A 13,999-nucleotide genomic window follows, 5' to 3' on the forward strand; every position below is an offset into this window, starting at 1 on the left:
TGCACTCCGTCAAATATAAGCACTTTAATTTCTCTTACTTTAGCCTTGCAAATATTTGACATCAGTGTACCCCTTCACACACATTTCAGCAGAATTTCAGTTGCAAATGGAATACACAAAAACTGTTCTGTGTGCTCTGCAGAGAAGCCAACCCACTGACAGGCACCGTGTTTGGATTTAGCCTTCGCGCCTGCATGCTCAATCAACGCTCCACAAACTCCTGGCATGGCTCAAGCTACAAAGTGTGCACAGAAAAAAATACAGATAAACAACAACATTATAAAATAACTAACTTGTGGGAATGCAAGATCAAGTAAACATGTAAAATAAGAGAGGAATAAATCGCTGAAATGCATTCCCTTGACGTTTTTAACATTCATTGTTTGCAAGTCAATCCATGTTTTTGGCATCAGTGTTAACTTAGGGGCATGTACACAGGGCCAGTTTTATTGCCATACATCAGAGGACTGGCCACTGTAAGCACATGTTACACAGTAAGCACATATTTATTGCTTTGGACCTGATTCGGATATTTGGATCCATTTCACAAGGGAGCAAATGCCGCAGCTCCACTTCTAAAGGAGCGAGCAATGTGCAGCAAGGGCCAATCACAACTACTGACACCAGCTGCCAGCAAGTGCACCATTCCTCAGACTTCACCATCATTATTTCACTGAATGCCAAACATTACAAAGCACCGTAATGGCCCTCCCTGTTCCCCGTTTGTCACTCACCTCCACTGTCCGCTACTCTTTCCCACTGAGAAATGGCAAACAACCTCACGCACACAAACACTCACAACCACCAGCTCAAATAAAGCACTGGTTATCCCCGATGTTGGGGACTTTTTCTGTGCAATTTACCACCGGCTGCAAGCAGTTGGTAAATTGAAGCAGAATAAATGAGGCAGTACCTTGCTGGGGCTAGTGCCTCGCCACCAGACTTGCAACCGAGTCCTTAGCACTCTAGGTTCCGATCTCACTAAATTCAGTGGCGGCGAAAGCTCTCCGAACACTACAACCTATAGTTTAACATCCGGTCCTACAAAAAGACCACTATTTATGCCCACCCTTTTCCTGGTTACGGAGACGGAGGGCCTGGCATTTTATGCCAGTACATAATGGTGTTTTAAATGCCAGTACTCTGCCAGATAAAGACACCCACAGCAATACCGTGCAAAATCTAAATCTTTTTCACCTCATCTTAAGTGTGGCATTGATCTGAAACTTGTGCATTTTTTCCCGCATTTGAATGTTCTGCAAGGTGAAAGGTGGCTTCCAGCTGTACGAGGTTATCTTTCCTGATACTTTCAAAATGCAAGGAAAAGGGAACATGGTTGCGCATTGAAAGTCGAGGGTTTCACTGTGTTACACTGTGTTACACTGAGCGCTCATGTCCTAAGACACTGTAAGCCTGTTTATGTCTTACTCTGTCTGTCACTTTCTGTCATTCTGTCGATTTCACTGTCTTTCTGAGTGTCTGTCTGTCTCTCTCTCTACGTCGATGTGTCTTTTTGTCTACGTAACCTTGACTGCCTATATTTTTCTGCCTCTAGCTATGGCTGTTTCCATTTTGCCTGTCTACATGTTAGTCCGTCTGTTGCAGTCTCTATCCTTGTCTCTCTGATTTTCATCTACCGAGCATATTATTCTGTGCGTCTGCCTATTCTGCAGTCATTTTATGTGTCTCGGTCTCTAATTTGGATGGCCGGTTCATCCTCTGTGTGTTTCTGTTCTATTCCCTGCATATCCCGCGCTCTGGTGCCTTTTTCCTCCTTCAGTGCCCTGGGGGTTATTGGTGATAACTCAGTGGGCCTCACAACCTCGTTCTTTTTGACCCCTAAAATAGCATATCATACTATCCCCTGAGCTATGGAGCCCCGCGCTGCTCACAGTGATGCTGTGGCCTATATAATGGACGAAGATCACACACCTCTGCCAAGTATACCTATTATTGTTCTTCATTGGGCGGAGATTCAAAAGGAGAGAGGATAAAAAATTAGCTAGCTATCGCACCAAGAATTTTCAATTCTATTAAGGACACGGAGGCGAGGATTATGCTTCTCTTTCTTTAATATGCTACACACAGCAGCCAATGAAATTTAAGTTGTACCAAAACAAACTACATTTCCCATGATGCTAAACACACATCACTTCCTGCAATAGTCCATAAGACCTGGTCACTCCCGGATATCCTCCTCTTTCTTTGCTTCGAACATAAGTCCATAAATAACTGAAGTCCAACATAACAGCCTCCAACATGGAAGAACAGCCAACAGGAAAGAATTCCTTAACCAGAGATGTACTCAGTCCATCTTCTTCTCAGAACCTGGAAGAATGAGAAAAATAATGCCCGTAAAATCTGCATGAACAGACTATAAACATGGGTGGGCAAATATTACAATGCATGTAATACAACCGGGTGGGATAATCCTCGCCTTCGTGCCCTTAATAGAATTGAAAATTCCTGGCGCGATAGCTAGCTAATTTTTTATTCTATTACAGGACCGGTGGCTTCGTATTATGCCAGTTTAACGCTCTTGAAACACCACAGAGGAAATATCATCCACCGGCTTATAGTAAAACTGTATGAAAGTGGATTCAGAAGACCAATCAGCTGAATGCATTATATCCTGAATAGTACACCCCAACATAAAACTTTTAGACGCCATGGCGCCCGAACAGAATGCGCTCCAAACACCTGGGTATCAGTCAGTCAGTCAAACAAGCTTTATTCAACATAGTCATAAAAGCATTACAGATAAAAATGTGTTTATAAAAATAGAGTTAAAATTTTTACAGAAATTTAAAACAGTTTTAAAATCAAAATTCAGTACAATGTTAAAAAATCATCATATTAAAAGGCATCAAATATTCAGGTAGAAGGTGATTTATAAAAAACCTATCCCTTTACATTTTTGTTTCTGATAATCCAGGCCCATCTTAAAAATTTCGCCACAGCTATGTATATTGCAGGACTTGGGATTGTACAGATGATTTTAGCGGCCACAATTCCACTCCGAGTGCCCAACAATTTTACCATGGGTCGCAACCAGACTCTGCGCGGAGCAGAGTATGCCGGGCATACAAAGTGTAAATGTGTTGTATTTGTATAGCGCGAACAGTAACCCGTAAGCATCCCGGCGCTTGTACTCCTACCACAAGGGAACCCCTCCTGGCTTTTCCTTGTGAGGTGTCCACTCCTGGGCATCCCATGGTGAAACCAGGCATCCCTTGTGCATCGGGGGCCATTGTGGAGACTAAGAAAGCTATTGCCCAGAGTTGCAGCGTGGGGCCCATGCTTAGATTCGGCACTGAGGCGAGAATATCCGGTCAGAGGTATTTAAGCCCGATCCCGCCGAGGCGGGAATCGAACCCTGGTCCCTGGCCAGCGTTGTGCATCAAGGTCTGCCGCTCTAACCATTGAGCCACACTTCTCCACAAAGAGTAGATGACTAACTGTTTCTTTGGGATCTGGGCAAGATGGACAAGAGATACTTCCACCATTAGACCATCTGGATGTGAAAGCTCTGACAGGTATACTACCAAGTCTCAGTTGGAAATAGAGCTTTCTATCCAGTGGCTTCATTATATCGTCCCAGAATGTCTCGAAACGAGTCTCATCCTTAAAGTCCATAAACACCCCTGTTAATGAAAGCGGGGGGATGGTCCTAAACAGTTTCGATGATATCATCTCCCAGTACAATCCCTTGATAGCCTTTTTCGAGGGAAATATGGCATTAGTTGGGTCTTCCCAGGTCTCCGCCAGAAGCAGCTCTCTGAGAACCGCTCTAATTCCAGAGAGCCATTTTATCTGGTGAAAGACGTCACTTTTGATAATGTCCAGAAGTCCCGTGGCGATTATTTTCAGCTCCGGCGTTACCCATATTCGCCTCCAGTATAATACTGGGCGAAGGTTTGCAATAATCTCGATTGGTTTCATGCCAAGGTCTTGGAGAACCGGGCCCATGGGGGTACTATGTGGCAGCATGATAAGGTTGCGTAGAAACCTGTTTTCAGAAGCAGTTAGCTTGCTTAGGTTCCCAAGCTCCCACATATCAACCCCATAAAGTGCTGCACTCACAGCCTTTGCATTATAGACCATAATTGCAGGGGCCATCGGTTTTGTCAAGGACCTGGCATGTTCCCTGGTCAGTGCCCCTGTGATTTGCCTATGCTTTAGAGTGGCTAGGTCAATCTGTTGATTCCATCAGAGATCATGCTGTATGGTAATACCCAGATATGAAAACGATTTTACTTGTTCCAGGGGTAGGTTATTCATCAGCACCTTCCCTCTATATGACTTATGTTGGTTAAAAGACATGAATTTGGATTTTAAAACATTAATTTCCAGGCCGTGGTCAGTGCAGAATGTTTCGAAGATCCCAAGTGCTTTTTGCAAGCCACTTGAGGTCTTGGAAATGACAAGACAGTCGTTGATTTAAGATTGGTATTTTGGCGCCTGCTAGAATTGGAGCATCAACATTTGCCTCCATCAAAACCTTTGCCACATTATTATTGTAGAGGGAGAAGAGAGTCGACGCTAGCACGCAACCTTGGCGCACTCCTCTCTCTACCGGAAACTGATTTGTAACACGCCCAGGGGGGCCCCATCTTATCTGTGCGTAGTTGTGCTCATGCAGTTTAATGATCATGGAAAGAAGACTAGGAGGCATGCCCATGTCATTCAGGACAAACCAAAGATTTGACCGCGGGACAAGATCAAAGGCTGCCCTCAAATCAATGAAGGCAGCATACAGGCTACCTCCCCCCAGTTGAACAACCTTTCAGTGAAGCATGGCAAAGTGTAGGACTTGGTCGACTGTGCTTATGCAGGCTCTAAATCCTGCTTGAAGGTGAGACAAAATATTCATCTCACGCTCCCACTCGTGGACTTTGTTTAATACCAGTCTACCGTAGATCTTCTGGATAGTATCAATTAGACTGATCGGGCGATAATTGCCTAGGAGCGATTTGTCGCCCTTTTTGAAAACAGGGATTATTTCCACCCCGTTCCAGGATTCAGGTATTGGCGATCCACTGGCTATCATGTTTGCCAGTAGTAATATATACTTCCCCCATAGTTCTCTGTTGTTTAGGAAGATGTCAGCCGGGACACCATCTATTCCTGGCGCCCTTCCAGGTGTGATGGAGTCCAATGCTTGTTGGATATCCATGATGGTAAACGCTTCTTCCGCCCACGGGGTATATACAATCCCTTCTCTCTGTTCTGAGGGTAAGTCCAGCCCTTTGGCGTATTGGGGCCTAAAGTGGATTACCCAATCATCCTGGGATTCCCAATTTTGGGATTTTTCTGGGCGGCCTTCACATCCCCATTTCAACAAGTCCCAAAATTGTTTAGAATTCTTAAGAGAACTAGCCTCCTTAAGCTCCACCCATTTTTTTACATCCCAGGCGCGCTTTGATTTTTGGATAACAGTTTTATATGTGCTCCTGGCTATACGAACACTGGCACTGGATCCATTTTTGATGGCCTGACCTAGATCCTGCCGTGCCTTCCTACATTCCTTATTATACCACCTCGGTGATTTATCGGTCGTGATTTGTTTTGGGTTGTTTGGTTTAACAAATAGACCTTTTCTTTGTGAGAAAAAGGTTTTGTGCACCTTATTTGCATTATCTCTCTCTGGGGTGGAAGGTACGGCATTGGCACAGGCGCTCAATTCGATAGTGGTTTGTTGTAGATTCATTAAAATAAAGTTGACGTTTGACTGGTTTTGGGCGACTTTGGCCCACTTCAAGTGGCGCATGTCATTTGCCAAAAGGACAGCCTGAGAGTTTCCTTTGCTTGGGCCCTCTGCTATAGTTGGGACTTCCCAGTAAGAAAAAGTCATATATAGGGGGTTGTGGTCACTCTCAAGGCGGTCAACAACCATCATATCCTCCAGATGGTGCCACAACTTGAGATGGACTAGTATGTAATCAATTCAACCTTTTCTGTTGCCGCTCTTGAATGTGACCCCCCCTATCTTTCGGGGTTCTACCATTGGCCGCCCTTAATCCTTTGTTTAGACAGGTAAAGTTAATCTGGATCACCAGATCAGTCCACCTTTTCACTGGGTCCAATTCTAGCTTAGGAACCCCCCACTGGCTGTCTTGGTCATTTACAAGATAAAATCGCCACCTGATAAAGGTTTGAAGTTTACATTAAAATCTCCTGCAACGATCAAACGTGAATGTGCGGAGAATTTCTCAATGAGGCCATCGAGGACAGCAAGGGTATCAGACTTCTGCCCCCTTGTGCTCCTGGCATAGACATTGTAAATGTCTAGGGGTTTTGCCCGATTAAATGTAAGGGACACAATCTGTATATCCTTGTGATTCGAGATAAGCTCCTTGACAGTGATTCCAGAATCCTGTTTGACCCAAATAGTTAATCCCACAGAGGGTCGTCCTCTATCACTTTTTTCAGCGGCGACACTAAAGTTTAGGAACCCTGGGAAATACTGGGGGAGCCATGTTTCTTGGAATATACAGATGGTAAACTGACTGTCAAACAAAGCCCACTCTGGGCTTTGCACCTTGGCACTCAGCCCTGCAATGTTCCATGACAAGATGGAGCCGAATGTGTCAAAATCTGTCACTAAACTTACATCAGGGTTCAACTGTAAGGGGCTAGCCTCCCCATTGTACACCCCTGAATCTAGTACTACACAAGATGTTCCTATGGGGGTGTCCTGTGATGCAGTTAGGGTGATTGATGATGTTTCGACATACTGTTTAGAATTAGTGTCATCTGGCATTAGTCAATCATTATATTCTAAGGATGACTCACCCACACCTACCTCCTGTGATTGGGTTCCCGTTTCTTTTAGCCACTGTTGGGGAGGTGAGGATCTAATTTGGATGGATATCAATACCCGCTTCCTGCATAATGTATCTCAACCACCTGGCTATAGTAGCCGCAGTAACAGGTCTGAATGGTTTCTGCAAGGCAATCAATAATTGCTTAACACCCTGAGGCCTGACATTTTGTACACTCTTCATATGTTTTAAGACATTGAACCACGCAAAGTTTGGCATTGCTGGGAAAAGCATAATAATCAACAGATCTAGACATAGTTTTGGTTCTGGCCGTTATATTAAAGGAAACTCCTTCAGGGGTGAATACTCTACCCGTAATATCCAGAGCCTTCACGTCCGAGGAGCGTCGGCAAGCCGACAGACACAGCAACATGGCGAGTTTTGCTGAAAGTTCTTTCCTGGACAACAGATCATTATGTGGCCACTTCGCGAGAAAATCGAGTACCCGAGAAACATCCCACAAGGAAGTGTACTTTGGTCGAGGTGGATTCGCAACCCGAATCCCCTTTAAGAGCTTACATACCGTAGGATGCATGCCTACCGGCTTACTATCGATCTGGGAATGTCCCGCTGATATCGCGGAATGGAAGTTATTAACAGAGCGATAAGCTAATCCTTCCGACGCCTTTGAAGAGAGGAAATTTATAATGCAGGGAAGTCCTGCCCCCACGGGATCCACATGTTGTTCCATGCACCAACGAACCCAACCCTTCCAAGCGGAAGCATAACTTTTCCTGGTGAAGGGAGCCCAGGCCTGATCAATGAAGGCTCATGCTTGTTCCGAAAACTCTGGCATTTGCCAACGTTTCCTGAAAGTCTCCAGGCCATCAGTGCTAGAAGGCCTGACAGTACCATTGGATGCATCTCTCTCTGAGGGCCCTGGAGCATCGTCGGAGAATCCGGGATCCTCCTGAGAAGGTCGCAGCACAGCTCCAAGAGGCTCGGGAACGACGGCTGCGACTTCCAAAGGTTAGTCCCTAAAATCAACTCCGCCTTCTGACGCAGTACCCGAGAGTACAACCGGGGAATCAGGATGAAGGGGGGAAACGCATAATTCAGTGACTGAGACGAGTCCTGAGAAAAAGCATCCGTCGCTAGAGCCAACGGATCCGGCCTCCAACTGAAGAACAGAGGCATCTGACGATTCAGTCAGGACGCGAACTGGTCGATCTGACACACTCCCCAAATCTTCTGCAACCATTGAACCACCTGCGGCTTGAGTTGCCAATCGCTGTAGTCCTTCAGGTGGCGAGAATGCCAACCTGCCACCACATTCGACTGACCCGGGATATACTCGGCCGTGACCGAAATCTGATGGGTCAGGCAGTAATGCCAAAAGTCCTTCGCTATCTCTACTAACATGGAGGATCGTGTGCCCCCCAGTTTGTTGATATAGAGCACCGCCGAGACGTTGTCCATCATGAGAAGGATGCAACAGGACACCTTCTTGGGTGCCAGAGTTCTGACCGCGAACGAACCGGCGAGCAGCTCGAGACAATTTATGTGCAGCTCTAGCTCCTGCAGAGACCACCTGCCTCCGGTGGAAATACTTCCACAACATGCTCCCCAGCCCCAAGGGCTGGCGTCGGACTCTATTATGACCTCCGGAACAGAGCCGAAGACGGCCAGTCCGTTCCAAGCTCCCACGTGACCTAACCACCACCTTAGTCTTTTCAAGAATGGACTACTGTAACTCACTTCTTCTGAATGCTCAGGAAGGGGTTCTCAACAAACTTCAGACCGTGCAAAACTCGGCGGCTAGAACCTTACTTTCTATTCCTAAATTCACACCCACCTCCCATCACATTAAAAAGCTCCATTGGCTTCCTATCAGGAGTAGAATAAAATTTAAGGCTCTGTGTATAGCCTATAAGACCCTTAATAACTCAGGGCCAAAGTTCCTAAAAGAAGCTCTTCGACCAGTGGAGCAACGCAGGACTCTACGATCCTCCGCAGCCTTCTTGCTGAACGTCCCTCGGACAAAAAAGGCCACCTGGGGAGACAGGTGCTTCACTACAGCCACAGCTAAACTGTGGAACACCCTCCCACTCCATATCAAATCCGCACCTACGCTTCTTAAATTTCGAAAAAGCCTCAAAACATGGCTCTTCTCTTCCTCCTAACTCCCCCGCCATACTTTAGGGAGCTATGTGATCACCAGCGCCGAGACACCCGCACGGGTATTTGTGCGCTTTAAAAATTGCAAAAATAAAATAAAATAAAATAAATGACAGAGGAACTAGATCCGTGTATGAGAGACCCTCCTGCAGATGTCGGAAATTCAACCTCTGAAGGGCCCGATAATGAAGGGGCCCCGGAAATATTGCTTGCACAGAGGATGCCAGGAGACCCACCACCCTGGCAATAGCTCTTAATGTCACACTCTGTCTGGACAACAGGACGCGCAATTCCTTCTGAATGTAGCATAATTTTGACCATGGGAGGCTCAACTGAGCCTTTTGCGAGTCTATGACAAAACCCAGAAAGTCTATCCTCTGGATTGGACAGAGAACTGATTTCGTCTCGTTGATGACAAAGCCTAGATTTTGTAGCGTAGCAATGGTCAAGCGCAGATGCTGGGATACCACATCCTGCGTCTGTGCCATGATCAGGATGTCGTCTAGGTACACTATCATACGGAGCCCCTGCTCCCTGAGATACGCAATCACCGGTTTCAACAGCTTGGTGAAGCACCATGGAGCTGATGAGAGACCGAAAGGAAGGACCAAATATTTGCACCATTGGTCTCTCCACTGAAACAGTAGAAACCTCCGATGTGGCGGAAAAATCAGAATAGACAGATAAGCGTCCTTCAGGTCCTAACGGACCATCCAGTCTCCCTGCTTCAACAGATCTGTCAAAAGATGGATCCCCTCCATCTTGAAATGCTTGTAAACCATGTACTGATTGAAGGTTTTTAAATTAAGTACCAACCTGTAACCTCCACCTCTCTTCTGTACTAGAAAAATATTGCTGCAGAAACAGCGAGGGCCCGCGTCGCAGCGTGCTATCGCGTGTTTCCGCAGCAATTCTCATATTTCTAAATCGATAAAAACGCACTCTGTTTGGGAAAAAAACAGCTGTCTGGGATACCTGTCTTGCACGGGGACCTGAAAGAAATGCAGATGAAAACCCTGAACAGTCTCCAGGACCCAAGCGTCCTGAGACAATTGAACCCAATTGTGAAAGAAGTGACGGGTATGACCCCCCCAAAGGTAATGGGTAAAGATCCGGAGCACTCACCTCCTGATTCTGAGGCCAGGAAACCACCACGGTAAGATCCTTTGTTGAACCGCCGCTTATTGAATCGCTGCCTGGTAGGATAGAATGTTCCCCCTCTGGTGGAATCCCACTCTCCTCTACCACGTCCAAAATCGACTCTATGGGGGCCTTGGGATTGCTGACGGCCAAACGAGCGTCCCCGGCCTCGTCCGGCCCTGTCAAAAACACCAGCTTGCAGGGCACGCTTGATACCTGATTGAGCCTTATCCAAAGTGGTGAAAGTACCCACATACTTTGCTACATACTTGACAAAACGGTCGCCAAATAAGTTGCCTTCTGCCAGGGGACCTGGCTCCGTGGTGGCAAGCTCTGTGAGATTGGCATCCATCCTCATGAGGAGAGACTTACGCCGTTCAGTGGAAATTGCACAGTTTGCGTTGCCCAAGAGGCAGATAGCCCTTTGGGTCCAGCCCGCCAAAACATGCGGATCCATCGCCGAACCGGATTCCTGGACCTCCAAAGCCATCTCTAAAATCTTGGCCAAAGGGCCGACCACATCCAGGAGTTTTTCCTGGCAGCCCCTCCATGCGCGATCGATACCCTTCTTAGGGTCCTTCGTGAATTTCTTAAGGAAGGTCAGCATGCTAGGGTCAATGTCGGGAGTCTCCGCCTATTTCTGACCTCTTTGTCGAAGCTCTTGCGGAGATTGTCGTGAATATAGGCTGCGACCTCTGGCGCCGGGAGCCAGTCAGAAGACCGGGGGTGGACAATTTCTGCCGGGTCGAAGGTAAAGGGTGTGGACAGAGACTGTGTAGATTCCACATTTTTAGACTTCTGTACCCGCTTTTTAGGGGGAGATTCATCAGAAGTATCAGTAGTATTAGTAGCATCCGTGTCGGTATCGGTGTCCGGCACCTGTGATTTCTTACCAGAATCTGGAGCAGGCAGAGAGGACATACTGTAGGAATGAGGCCAAGCCTCAGAAGGCGCCTGAGAGACAGCTGCGCCCTTCTTTGTATTGTCAGATGAAGTAAAACCATGCCTTTTCGCAAACTTCTCCAGTTGTTTAGTGATTGGCTTCAGAGCACTAGCCAAAGCCTGCTGAACAGTTCCCGGAACTGCCTTCTCCAGGGCCTTGTTGACGGAATCCTGGACAGAAGCATCCAGGGCCTCAACAATCTTTTCCTCAACAGAAGGGGTAACCACCTCTTCTCCATAAACATCATCCTCTTCAAAAGTCACCCAGTCCTCCATGGTGGCACCAAACCTGTACATAGACTTGCTCATAAATCCGACAAGAGCAATATCAGAGGAGTAAAAAGGGGGGAGCCAACCCACAGCACAAGAAAATATATATATATATATGTGGGCAACCAGGTACCTTGCTCCTCAGCCAAAGGCTGTATGAAGTTATTGCAGCCCACAGGCATAAGATGGAGCCAAAGTCTCTATAACAGAGTGATAAAGTCCAAAGAGGTGTGCACCCTCTAGGCCCAGCAGTTATTTCAGCCAGCTAAGCGTCAATGATCTTCCTCCGGTGGAAGACAGCACCAAAGTCCCTAAAAACGAACCAAAAACGGGCAGTAGCGGCGTGCGTAGCCCAATCCTACTAAAAACAAGCCAAATTGGGCTACACACGTCAAAACTATTGAAACTATCGAAACCGAAACTAACTAAAGGCTCCGAGCGTCTAAGGCCAGTGAGGGGGGCCACGCGCTCTTAATAATGTGAAAACCTCGCTGTTGGCGAGTCGGTACCGTGCCCCAATGAGAAACAGTCCAAAGAATGTCTTAAGCCCAGCGCCAACCGCCACGACCGCCGTGCTTAACTGCGCGATACAAAATGAGCCAAGTCTCCCTCGGGAGCAAGCGCGATCAGGAGCGCTACTACCGAAGCACACACGCGGTGTCCCGGTGAATTTGCGACCCCCGCAGGGAAGGGAAGGCGCGATCTCACCCGGCAGACGCTAACAAGCGAAGCGTGCAAAACAATGAGGATACTGGAAAGGCGGGAAATTTTAATCTAGATTCAGAATCAGAACTCTAGAATCCCGTCACAGGTCGATTTGGACCTTTTTACCTGTCATAGAGTGTAGAAGGAAATCTTTTTCAACATGTCAATCCGAACTACCTCCATCGCCTTCCCCAAAGACCCACTGACAAAAAGTCAAGTTTGAAAATGTATTATAAAGCCAAAAGCAGTTGTGTATATAAACACCTCAGTAAAAGGTTCAGCAAATATACGGGCACTAATACAAACATAATCCTACGGAAAAGTCTCAATCGACTGAGAAACAGTACCAAAATGATTTCCAAAACCACAAGACTTGCAAGGATTGCTATATTTGGGTCTTGGTAGGCATTGAAGAAAAGAAGAAATACATCAGGATAAATCTGTCCCTCTGCTATACTAAGTGACATCCCTATACCGCAGGTTCTCTCCTAACAAAAGGTGTCAGCCGTGGTGACTTCCAAAGAAGTACACTCACTTCGTTCGAACTTAGACTATGAACCCATCTTCGCATAGCATCGCTCTCTGCCTACCCAGCATCTCTCTTGGTCCTCGTGCGCTTCTACTCTGCTCTCCTCCCCGGGGTGCTGTCCCTAATACGAAACCCACAATTCAGATGGCACGCCCTAAGGGACGCCCCTCTCAAAGTGTTAGTTTTCAAAGCGGCTTCATGGTGATATCTTCATCTTTGTTCGTTGAAAAACGGCCTTGGGTCCCACAGTCGTCTTCTCTTGACGTTGCTTCCCTAAAATTCCACAGCCACTCCTCCAGGTCTGGAAGTGCCAGCCTTACTCTCTTACACAATGGGCCCCTTTTCTACTATCTTTAGTTAACCTTACACCTGCAAAGGAACGCACATAAATCGAGTCGCATTAACATGCTACTTGCAATGAATTCTCTAAGGCAACCTTCTAGGAAAAAAGGCTGTTCCATGATTTAATGTTAGAAGAAACATTCCTAGCTCGGCCTACACAATCCTCTATCCCCACCTGGGCCTCTGCACGTTTCGAGATGTCACCCCCTAACATTGGCAAACAGTTTTGCTCGTTAGGCCTACATCATTATAGCAAAAGAAAGAATACATTTTTCAACTAAACACTTCTATGTCGTTACATGAATACAATAATGAATTACTAAACATGCATTGGAATACATTGATGCCTCTTTAAGCATCCTTTAACTGAATTAGCATTACTTCACAAATACATTTCTAGGTTAACATGGCATTAGTATTTCAAAAGCACTTTATGTTGCAGCTATGGAAAGTTCTGATACATGAGTTCATAGCTTGTGTCACACGTTAAACATGATTATAAGCCTCTATATATGCGGGTGCGGATTACTTGTGAATATGATGCACCCCTACAATTTCTAACAAAATTTTGCACTCTCTCAGTCCCCCCTTTGATGACCTGTGTCATCACCACCATTCCACATTCCTTAGGGTAGGGACCGGTCTAAACAGCACTTGTGGCGACGTTCCCTCGCCGGAGCATTTCTAATGCTCTTAAACTCCTGTATTGATTGTCCTGCAATTCTTCCATTCTTTGGGCCTGTACCCTCACTGATCTAGCCAATCTATTGGACCTATAGCTTTTGTACAATCTCAACAAACCCCATATTCCAATCACACAGGCCACTATGATGATGAGGGGCTCCAGTATGTATTCAAGAAAACTCCGTCCCAGGTTTGCAAACCAACCTCCAACACTGCCAAATCCCTTGCCAACCTTTTCCCATGTGTTTTCTTGTGTCAAATCGTTAATCTCATAGTGGATTACAGTAATGTTGCGTATATATTTCTTCAGATCTTTAGAGTTATCCGGAATATACGTGCAACATTCCTGGACCTTCAAAAGTTTACAGACTCCGCCCTCTTTTGCTAGCAGGACGTCTAAGGCAAGTTGGTTTTGTAAAACCATCGCCCGTATCGATAACATCTC

Source organism: Lissotriton vulgaris, chromosome 2_1 (genome assembly GCF_964263255.1).
Source record: "Lissotriton vulgaris chromosome 2_1, aLisVul1.2, whole genome shotgun sequence".
Classification (NCBI taxonomy): domain Eukaryota; kingdom Metazoa; phylum Chordata; class Amphibia; order Caudata; family Salamandridae; genus Lissotriton; species Lissotriton vulgaris.